Source organism: Gigantopelta aegis, chromosome 3 (assembly GCF_016097555.1).
Source record: "Gigantopelta aegis isolate Gae_Host chromosome 3, Gae_host_genome, whole genome shotgun sequence".
Taxonomy (NCBI): Eukaryota; Metazoa; Mollusca; class Gastropoda; order Neomphalida; family Peltospiridae; genus Gigantopelta; species Gigantopelta aegis.
The window spans coordinates 82,842,560-82,853,050 of record NC_054701.1 but is presented as its reverse complement, the minus strand read 5'-3'; the positions used below and the strand labels follow the sequence as shown (position 1 = coordinate 82,853,050).

General features: G+C 37.2%; 2 protein-coding genes and 1 long non-coding RNA gene across 5 annotated transcripts in view; 1 reads left to right on the top strand and 2 right to left on the bottom strand.

Annotated features, from left to right (window-relative positions):
* LOC121369179 (heat shock 70 kDa protein 14-like) overlaps positions 1-10,491 on the top strand; it is a 52,947-nt gene that overhangs the window by 40,986 nt on the left and 1,470 nt on the right. The gene's annotated exons all lie outside the window — the stretch shown is intronic.
* LOC121369184 lies at positions 4,998-6,738 on the bottom strand. The gene is made up of 2 exons (XR_005957574.1): positions 6,595-6,738; positions 4,998-5,299 (listed from the first exon to the last, which is right to left on the bottom strand). It is a non-coding gene; the product is annotated as an uncharacterized LOC121369184 (long non-coding RNA).
* LOC121369181 (slowpoke-binding protein-like) overlaps positions 7,234-10,491 on the bottom strand; it is a 33,470-nt gene continuing 30,212 nt past the window's right edge. Inside the window, 1 exon segment of the mRNA XM_041494098.1 lies at positions 7,234-7,608. The gene's annotated coding sequence lies outside the window, so the exon portion shown is untranslated.

The window sequence follows — 10,491 nt, the reverse complement described above, 5'->3', positions numbered from 1 at the left end:
CGTCAAAATGGAACAATACCATGCGTGACATTATGGTCTAGCTAATATAATTGACATTCAGAAAATAATGTCGAAAATATCGTCTGACCCTTAAATTCTTTTGAGTAGTATATATTGTAAGCAAAAAAACGGTTTAAATTTTAGAACTGGGTCTATTTTCAATATTTTTAGTATGTTAAACTATATCTGTATACCAACTATTATGCTATTATAACAAATCCACAAATTTTTACCATTTAGATTCAAATAAAGTAGACAGATTACAATAAAATGGATAAATATTTACCCCATTTTGTAGAAAATCTACACTACCTGGACTTACTTAAAATATTAAAATGCGTGTAAGATACTCCACACTGTTGTAAAGTTATTTCTGTATTAACTTACATATATTAAATTTGCATACATATATGATACGATCGAAAATCGGTCAAACGTAGAAAAGTGGTGTTAAAGATGAGATTGTGTACTGAATACTTTGAAAATTGAAATTTGTAAGCAATAATGTGGCTAACTCGGTGTGTTATTTGTGTTTGAGTAACCCCTTATGAAACGTAAGACATTGAAAAAATTTAAATTTATTTTTTTCTTCAAATTTATACCCTTATGATCTTTAACGACCTCCGGTGACCACGCACCTACTTTTCGGTTGGCTTCTATTGGAATAATAGGATGCAGCACATCATCCTACATGAAATTAACATAATGGTGGCTTTGACTCTCTTGAATAAAACGAATTCTTAAAAATATGGACTTCTGTTTAATTTTAATACCTCTGTAATACTGCAACAGGCCTTCTGGTCCATACTACTTCACTGTCACATGGACAGCTGTTACGATTTGTCATTATTAACCTGACTGAACATTGATTTCTACCTCATGGTCCATTACTTCACGTGGTGAGGTAGCTTACATGTCTCAGTGACTCGGAGAGCTATGCCAGCTGGAGCATCAGCTCCTGGTAGGGTCACCCAAGCTGAACTGGTCAAAGGGTAGAGACTAGACTAATATGGACCGGACAGACAGCGGACGTGAGTCAAGAAGACAACTGTCTAGGAGAAGCAAAATCAAAACTGGGCTGGAGAGGCTGAGAATCCTCTCCTAGGAAACTCCTAGGAGAAGGAAAACTCCAAACTCAAACCAAGTCCACTGAAGTCAGAGTACAGAAGCTATGCATCAGCATTAGCATGGCAACCGAAAGGAAATGTCTGTACATGCACCAAGCTCTATGATCATGATCATCATCAACATTGATTTATTTTCGAGGATAATACAGAGTTACTTTGACATAGGGCCTATCCTGGCTTTGATCCACTGCAACATGTTTTTGGCTAACCGAGTGTTTTTTAATGATTGAAAAATAGTACATATTAATTACATTTTCTTGCCAATAATATCAGAATGTATTTAATGTGTAATTGTAATCCTTATAATGGCTCTGTTAGCAGAGAAAATGTTACAATGGAAGCAAAATCAGGATTGTTATATTAATTTTGTGTTTTAATTTTAAAGAATATTTACATGTACAATGCACTTACACATGCTACCATATATACAACCACCGCTAACACAAACTATAACACATTGTAGCTATTGCTGGAATAAAATTATTCACTGCCTACCTTTTTGAAGCAAGAGAAAAAAAAGACTGATTCGAGTGTTACCAAACTGAAGTCTTATCTTAACGGTTATCTTACCAATAAATAGTTGCGTGACCTCTACACACCGTGACACACTCACACCGTACAATAGACTAAACTATAGTCAGTCCCATCCTCCTACAAAAATGATTTTTGTGAATAATGTCAGTTTGGTTTGACGTAAGAAGAAAAGTTAAAGTTTTTTTTTTAAATAATATTTTTGTGTGCAATTTACAAAACAAGCGGCTCTGAAATAAATAACTTGTAGTAAATTCCATAGTATGAAAAGAGGTTCCTTGTGGGACAGACTATAGATATATCACGGGTCACCTATAACACTGAAATAATATAAGACATTGACATACTCACGCTTTACTGTAGCTTACACTAGATATATAATGGGTCAAGTATATGGCATCACATTTAACAACTCCTCCGGTTTTCCCCCTAACGCAGTTACCGGCATTTCCCGACGCCCATGCCATATTCTGATACGAGCGGGAGTGGGTTGGTTTTGTTTTTAAAACATGAATTGTAAGATACATGGTATCTAATAGATACATATATTGTATTTTATTTCTTAAAACCATGGGCTATTTGTCGTTCCAGCCAGTGCACCACGACTGGTATATCAAAGGCCGTGGTATGTGCTGTTCTGTCTGTGGGATGGTGTATATAAAAGATCCCTTACTATTAATGGAAAAATGTAGCGGGTTTCATCTTTATGTTTGACATCCAATAGCCGATGATTAATAAATCAATGTGTTCTAGTGGTGTCGTTAAACAAAACAAACTTCTTAAAACCAGATTTAAAAGAAAGGTAAACGTCTTCTCCAACTAAATCTTATTTATAGCGCTTGCAATGTTAACTTAAACGTCATATAGCAATCGTTTTCGAGGATGTTAATTTCATTTGGGGTCTAGATCAACGTTTTACATGGTACATGCATAATGATTTGTAACAATGTATCACTAACAAAAATATTAAGTTATTGTATATAGGTGTATATTTACACAATAATTATTAAATACAATTTTAAGAATAGATTTTAAAAAAACCCAAATATTCTATCTGGCTTATAATTTTTCATATATATATTTTCGTTACAGTATAATATCATTTCTTCATTACAATATTTAAGCGTTCGCTTGATGCGCGGTCGGTCTAGGATCGATCCCCGTCGGTGGTCCCATTGGGCTATTTCTCGTTCCAGCCAGTGCTCCACAACTGTCTGTGGGACGGTGCATATAAAAGATCCCTTGCTGCCAATCTGATGTAATAGTGGAGCTAATTTTAATTAGATTGCCTTGCTGCTAATCGAAAAGAGTAGCCCATAAAGTGGCGACAGCGGGTTTCCTGTCTCAATATCTGTGTTGTCCTTAACCATATGTCTGACGCCATATAACCGAAAATAAAATGTGTTGAATGCGTCGTTAAATAAAACATTTCCTTCCTTCAGTACAATATTTGTAAATATTAAGTCAAAGTTGCTCAAAACAAAGTTTTGTGTTTGTAAATTTTGAATGGTTGTTTGTCTATTGTTTTGGGGTTGTTTTTGTTGGGGTCTTTTTTTCTAGAATGCATATGGAAATTTTTTGCTGCTATTCAGATTTCTTAATATCGATCGCCGCGTGATGTCACATATCTTAAACGGTGTTCTCTCCAACGGATATATCAGAAATACGTGTATTATTTTTAAAGTGACATACCCTAGTTTTTTACCACTACGATATATTTTTAAGTAATACGGTCATTTTTGATACTTTAAATTAGAAGTAATTACATTTTATTATTTTTTCAATATTCCCAAAATCCATTTTTCATAATTCTAAAAACGCAATTTCGTCTGAGAAGTAATGGTTATCGAGACGAGCTGTAGTTATTCTAGTTAGACGGTATTTCCCCGTTTAAACATCACAGACTTTAGTTTGACTCTGTTATATATTGACGCCATATAACCGTAAATAAAATGTGTTGAGTGCGTCGTTAAATTAAATAAAACATTTCCTGTTATATAAATTTATCCAAATGTGTTGCAGGTTTGTATATTATCTAAACTTAGTGTCCGTTTTCACGAGCTGAAACTAGGGTCTGCGCCTTTAAAATATAAAACTGATGTAGCGGGTAAGCCATAGGACTTAAATCTGATAGGTACTGGTTCGGATCCCGGTACCCACCCCCTCGCAGAGTCCATCCTCAACGAGGGCCTGTAATACTGAAATGGTTAAACTCAAATTTGCCAGTTGCTGCCCTCTTGACCCCCCCCCCCCCCCCTCGCTTCTTATGCCAGTGCTAGACAAGTATTATTACAGTTGGCCCCCTGAAATGTACTCTTATAGAATATTTTTGCAGTTTAAAAGTAAGTGTGCGAACTTACAATGTGTTGCTTGCAATAGTTAATCATGCCTTGAGAAAATCCACAGCTGTTTTGTTCCCGAAATTCTGTTATTTTTAGGAACACCATTACATGCTGTACAATAAGAACCATTACGTACATGAACATAGTAACTCCACAGGTATTAGGACCGGCCTCGGTGGTGTTATGGTTAAGCCATTGGATATAAGGTTGGTAGGTACTGGGTTCGCCTCCCGGTACCGGCCCAGGGTGAGTTTAATGACTCAATGGGTACGTGTAAGGCCATTACACCGACTTTTCTCTCACTAACCACTAACAAATTAACCACTAACCCACTATCCTGGACAAACAGCACAAGATAACTAATGTGTGTGCCCAGGATAGTGTGCTTGATCGTAAATTGGACATAAGCACGAAAATAACTATGAATAAAATGAAATGAAATGAAACAGGTCTCGGCCATATAGCGGTTAATCCATCGGATTTGATAGGTATTGGTTCGCATCCCGCTACGCACTCCCACCCAGAGTTGTAACGACTCGGTGGAGTTACAATCACTACGTCGAATGTTTTCTCCCACTCCAGATACCGTTCTTACCGGCCTTAATTTCTTATAGATATCAAGTCCAGGTCTGGAGGCTTAAACCCATTAGTAAAACAAAATGGACTCATACATTTTAATTTTAAATAGTGTTTCCAATTTTGGACTTCATTTCATTGATATAACTTTAGATCAAAACTTAGTGTACAGATTAACAAGAGTATTGTTTAATTTTTGTTTTGCATTTTGTTTTCAGACATTGTGTACAAAATCCTTTCAAATTGTGAGGGAGCATCCCTAAAATCCTGCATCGTATATGCATTTGGCCAATAGGCCTATTTGGCCATTTCTTTATCAAAGTTTCAGAATTTAAGTTTCGTTTGCAGCTAGATTTAACCAATTTCGTTTTTATAAACCTGACCTAATATACAGCCTCAATATATACAAACAAAACAAACATTCATAGGGTATTGTTTTTATTTTCCCATATGCCAGGCAGTTTAAACCGACACTGAAATGTTTCACTTTCTGGCGCAACGTCCGCTGATTTTTCCATCAGCAACTTCACATTTGAAATCGCTTGCGCATGGGCATTGGTGTTGAGTTCTGCCTGGATAGCACGTGTCTCCCTCTTTCCTCAACTGCTGGCAGTAACCATTCACCAGAAAGCGTCGTCGTCCTGGCAACCAGATTCTTACACAACATGTATCGGGGCCGCACATGTTACTACAATCCTGACGCTTGTCGACAGTAGTCAGTCCCTAAGCAACAGAAAGAAATGTAGTACATCATAATGATAATAGTATTTGTATTTGTATTCATACGTGTGAGAAATAGTCCCTTCTTTATTGTCTAACATACAAAATACATAATATTTTTTTAATGTAAATATTTGGTAAATTGGTATTTACATGCCGTATGTGTTTGTTAAACCAACAAAACGTAGTCTTTGATTCTTTTTTAAAAGTGATATAAAATCGATATATGCAAGTACAATTTAAGTACACTTTTGCGATAAAGTTTAGTGATCACCATGCCATAAAAGTGCTTTCTTTTTTAGTAAATGCTACAATACTTTATTCAGAGTATCTTCTGTTAGACTGAAATGAATGACACCCCAGCACAAAAAGCACTTCGGCTATTGAGTGTCAATCAAAGGCAAATGGCGATCAAGATCAATACAAAAATTCTACAATATCAATAAAACACTAAATTCTATAATATCAATAAAACACTATTAATTCTAGAATATCAATACAACACTGTAAATTCTATAATATCAATAAAACTATTAATTCTAGAATATCAATAAAACACTGTAAATTCTATAATATCAATAAAACACTATTAATTATAGAATATCAATAAAACTAAATTCTATAATACCAATAAAACTATTAATTCTAGAATATCAATAAAACACTGTATAAATCCTAGAATGTTAATAAAACACTGTACGTTCTAGAATGTTAATAAAACACTGTACGTTCTAGAATATCAATAAAACACTACATAAATCCTAGAATTTTAATAAAACACTGTAAATTCTAGAATATCAATAAATCTATATTAATTCTAGAATATCAATAAAACACTGTAAATTATAGAATATCAATAACACAATGTAAACAACTGTAATAAGAGTCACATTCATAAAAAAACAAAATGGCGCATATCAACTTAACATCGTAAAAATTGTTAATCTTCAAATATACAAAAAATACCCACTCCAAACGTTATGGCCAAACCATGGAAATAGTGTATTGAGCTGAAGTAAGCATAACCAACTGCAACGTTGCACCGAACTACCAACACAAAACAAAAATCCTATATAGCTTTGAAAACATTATGACATATGTTTATAAACTAAAAACTTAACTTTAAAAAATTTACGAAACATTAGAGATTGTAAGCTATATTCGCCATTCTTAAGGAAAACCATGATAATGTCAATTGCCACCCATAAACTACAACGAGGAACAGCACAATCATGTTGGGAGAATAAATAAGTTATATACAATACTTGACCACGTGAAATATTAGCACGTGAACACACCTGAACAAGAGAAATGACCAGTACTAGGGTAGCAAAAACCATATACCCGTTAGCCGCCATCTTATAACAATATACTATATGTACTGTATTGTTACTTGGGTTATTACAGTGATATCTCTAATGTGAAGTGAAAACGAAACGACAGCTGTGTGACTATGATAATTATTTTGATAAATTTAATATCTGAACGCACGAGCTGACAAAGTTCATGGCGTGTGTTCAAATCGAGCGTGCTTCACAACAGCTTGCTCCGATTGGCATGTTAAATGTTTACCCAATCTTAAACCCAAAACACACCAGGGCATTCTCTGATTGGGGTTTTGCAGTCCAAACCAGTGCGCCACGACTGGTATATCAAAAGACCGTGATATGTACTGGTCTTACACTCTCTCTCCCTTCTCTCTCTCTCTCTCTCTCTCTCTCTCTCTCTCTCTCTCTCTCCCCCCCTCTCTCTCTCTCACCCTCTCCCCCCTCTCTCTCTCTCTCTCTCTCACTCTCTCCCCTCTCTCTCTCTCTCTCACACACACACACACAGACAAACACATGCATCGGTGTTACGCTAAAATCTTTCTGGTATGAGCGGTGAGAAGAAATGAAGAAATAAACTAAATGAAAGCAACAATAATGAACACTTGTTGGTGTTATTTCAATCTTTATTGAAACACTGAACCACACAGCTATCTCATCATATCATCACGCAACACAAGTCCCGAAGTAGGCATCCAACCCTGTCGGACCATTAGCTTGACATTTCAATCCCTGTGCACAGTCGCACCACTCCCCGTTGTTTCTCACTAGACACCGGTCCCCATGTTGCTTGATTGGTTTACACGACTTTATGTAGCCCCCGCCCAGGTTCGTGGGGTAGTGGATGCTTAGAATAGGGTCGATCGCAAGTCTCTTTCTGCTAGCCATTGGTGCCATAAATTGAACGCAGCATTGGTCGTTGGAGCATGTGAGATCGCATGTCGGCTTCGAATTAAACAAGTCCTTGAGATTCAGCAGTGAAGCACCCTAAAAAAGAAGGAAGGAATGTTTTATTTAACTGTTATTTGGCCACAGACCACAATTCATTTCGCTATGTTTCTATATAGCCTTATTGGCTATAACATTTTTATTAATATCAGCAGGCCCGTGCACTTTTGTGTGTACCTTTGCCTGCCTGGGGGACACAAACCCTGTTGTCCAGCTCTTTCTCCCAGCATATTGGTTTAAACAGACACACCCTCTAAACCTGGCCGGAGTACACCCATTTTACACAAAAAGCACTACTTTTGCATGGGCCGGGATTACCAAAAACTAGTCTTCAATGTCAACAAGTTACACATGTTTACAAACTACATGCTCTCCCCTGTCACTTCAGTCAAATAGTTGCCATTTAATAGCTGTCTGCCATGAAATAATCACAGTCAAACAGCAGACTACTTGCTCGGACAAATTTCCGGGAAGATGACTGTAATCTGAGTCCATTTGACATCGGACATATGGTTAAAGACCATGGGCCTAATTCACTAAGCTCTCGCAACTTTGCGATCTCGCAGTGCAATGCTAAAAGACTTGCAAAGAGGATGCTTTGTTGTCTAACAGAGCCTAAGAGACCTTTGTGAATTAGGCCCCATACAGCTAATGAGAGAGGAAACCCAATGCCGCCAAACAATGGGATACTCTTTCCGGTTAGCAGCAAGGGATCTTTTATATCCAGCATCCTACATATAACTGTAAATAAAATGTGTTGAGTGCGTCGTTAAATAAAACATTTCCAGGATAGTACATACTACAGCTTTTTTTTTTGTTACACCATTTTTGGAGTAGGGCCTACTGGCTGGAGAGAGAGAGAGAGAGAGAGAGAGAGAGAGAGAGAGAGAGAGAGAGAGAGAGACAGAGAGACAGACAGACAGAGACAGAGAACGTTTACATAAAATGGTCTTGTGGGGGAAAAGGTGACCGTTAAGAATATGATATGTAACAATGTTTTACCTGCACTGTACAGACGGTGGCTAGCAGGACGAGTACTAAAGACTTCATATCTGAACAACACACCAGCACTGATTCCAGTGATACTGTATCTCGATAGTGGGAGTGGAGCTGAAACTATCTTGTTATATGGGAAAGTACAAGCCCGTAGAACGCCCAAAAGTATTGGTAAGGCCTATTTTGACTCCACCACCACCATGTGGAGGTAGCCTGAGTACTCTTGACAGTAAGAGAGCTAGACGGGACATCTGGACAGTTAACACGCTTTATAACTGATTTAGAACGTGATAACTACATCCAAATGTCCGTCTAGCTCTCTTACCGTAGAGTAGCTACTCTGGCTAATGTGGAAGATGCAAGATAATTGCCTCTTCCCCACCTCAAATGTTAAATAGATGCTTTTTGCTGCATTCTTGAAGCAGAAATGTATAACTTTCGATGACTCTGGCGATATCTGTAGGATTAATGGCACCATACAATGTTTTTTGTTTGTTTGTCTTCAGGTTGGATGTGGGTTTTTTCTTAGTGTCATCCTCGCACACTTCAGTCCGTGCCTGTTGGGCGTCAAATGTGACTGATGTAACCGTGCTAACACATTTTAGTTTATAGAGCGAGAGAAGATATGCTTGTAGGTCGCCCAACGAGCGTATGTATATATGTATGTATGCCCACAAATGACTTTCAGGTCAGATATCGGGAATTAACGTGCTTATATCAATTTAATGTTCAAGCACGCTCGTTTCGAGCACGATTTCTGACTAGAGCCAGAAACTACTCGGAACGAGAGGGATGGGGGAGTGTTTAAAAAAAAAAAAAAGTTAAAAGTTAAAAACGTTTATACAGATAATTAGCTAAAAACTTAATTGACCGTTAAATAACCTTTATTTACAAAGAAGTTAAAAGGGTTTAAACAAAGGGTTAAAATCAACGAACGACAGCAAGGGCTCTTTTATATACACTTAACCATCTTTACACATACACTATGGTTTATGGCATGCCAATTATGAAGCACTAAACAGAATCGACCGTACGACCGGTCGCACGTCAAGCGAGCGTTCTACCATCGAGCCAATTAATTGTTCATACATGAGTGAACATAATTTTTGTTAGCGTCTGTTTGTTTTGAACTATATAGTTGGTGTCTTACCTATTATTATATGGTTATTTCACATTCCAAATGGATAGACAGATATACTGACAGACAGAGAGACAGGGAGAGGTGGAGGATGGGAGGGAGGAGGAAACCCACAGTCACCACATATGCTATTCCTAGCAATAAGCAACAAGGGATCTTTTATAATATGCACTTTCCGACATACAGAATATACGGTTTTTGACAGTGGTAAACATGAATAATCTCACTGAGAAGATAAAAAGTAAAACGAAAAGGGTTTGAAGGAAAAAACATATGGCACAAACCCAGGGTGTGGACAACCTCAATTCTCCTACTCACGACCTCGTTATTTTAATATACGTGTGGTTTTTAATAAAGGACGATGGAGCATACACTGATATTTCTAACACTCGCCTTTTTTGTTGTCAGCCAGGTATTTGTTGTATTCTTCTCACAGTAGTCGGTTTGACTAATTGACATATCCTCTCTCTCTCTCTCTCTCTCTCTCTCTCTCTCTCTCTCTCCATCTTCCATTATTTTTTCTCTCCTATCTCCCTCCATCCCTTTTGTATACCCCAACAATTCATTCATCCATTCATCTTTCTTTCATCCATTCTCTGTACGTATTTTTGGAGGTACAATTAAAATATCAATTTATTTTATCTTACCCCTCAACCTCTCTCATTCTCCCTGTCTGTCAGTCTCTGTCTGTCTGTCTGTCTGTCTGTCTCTCTCTCTCTCTCTCTCTCTCTCTCTCTCTCTCTCTCTCTCTCTCTCTCTCTCTCTCTCTCTCTCTCTAAAATTAACAT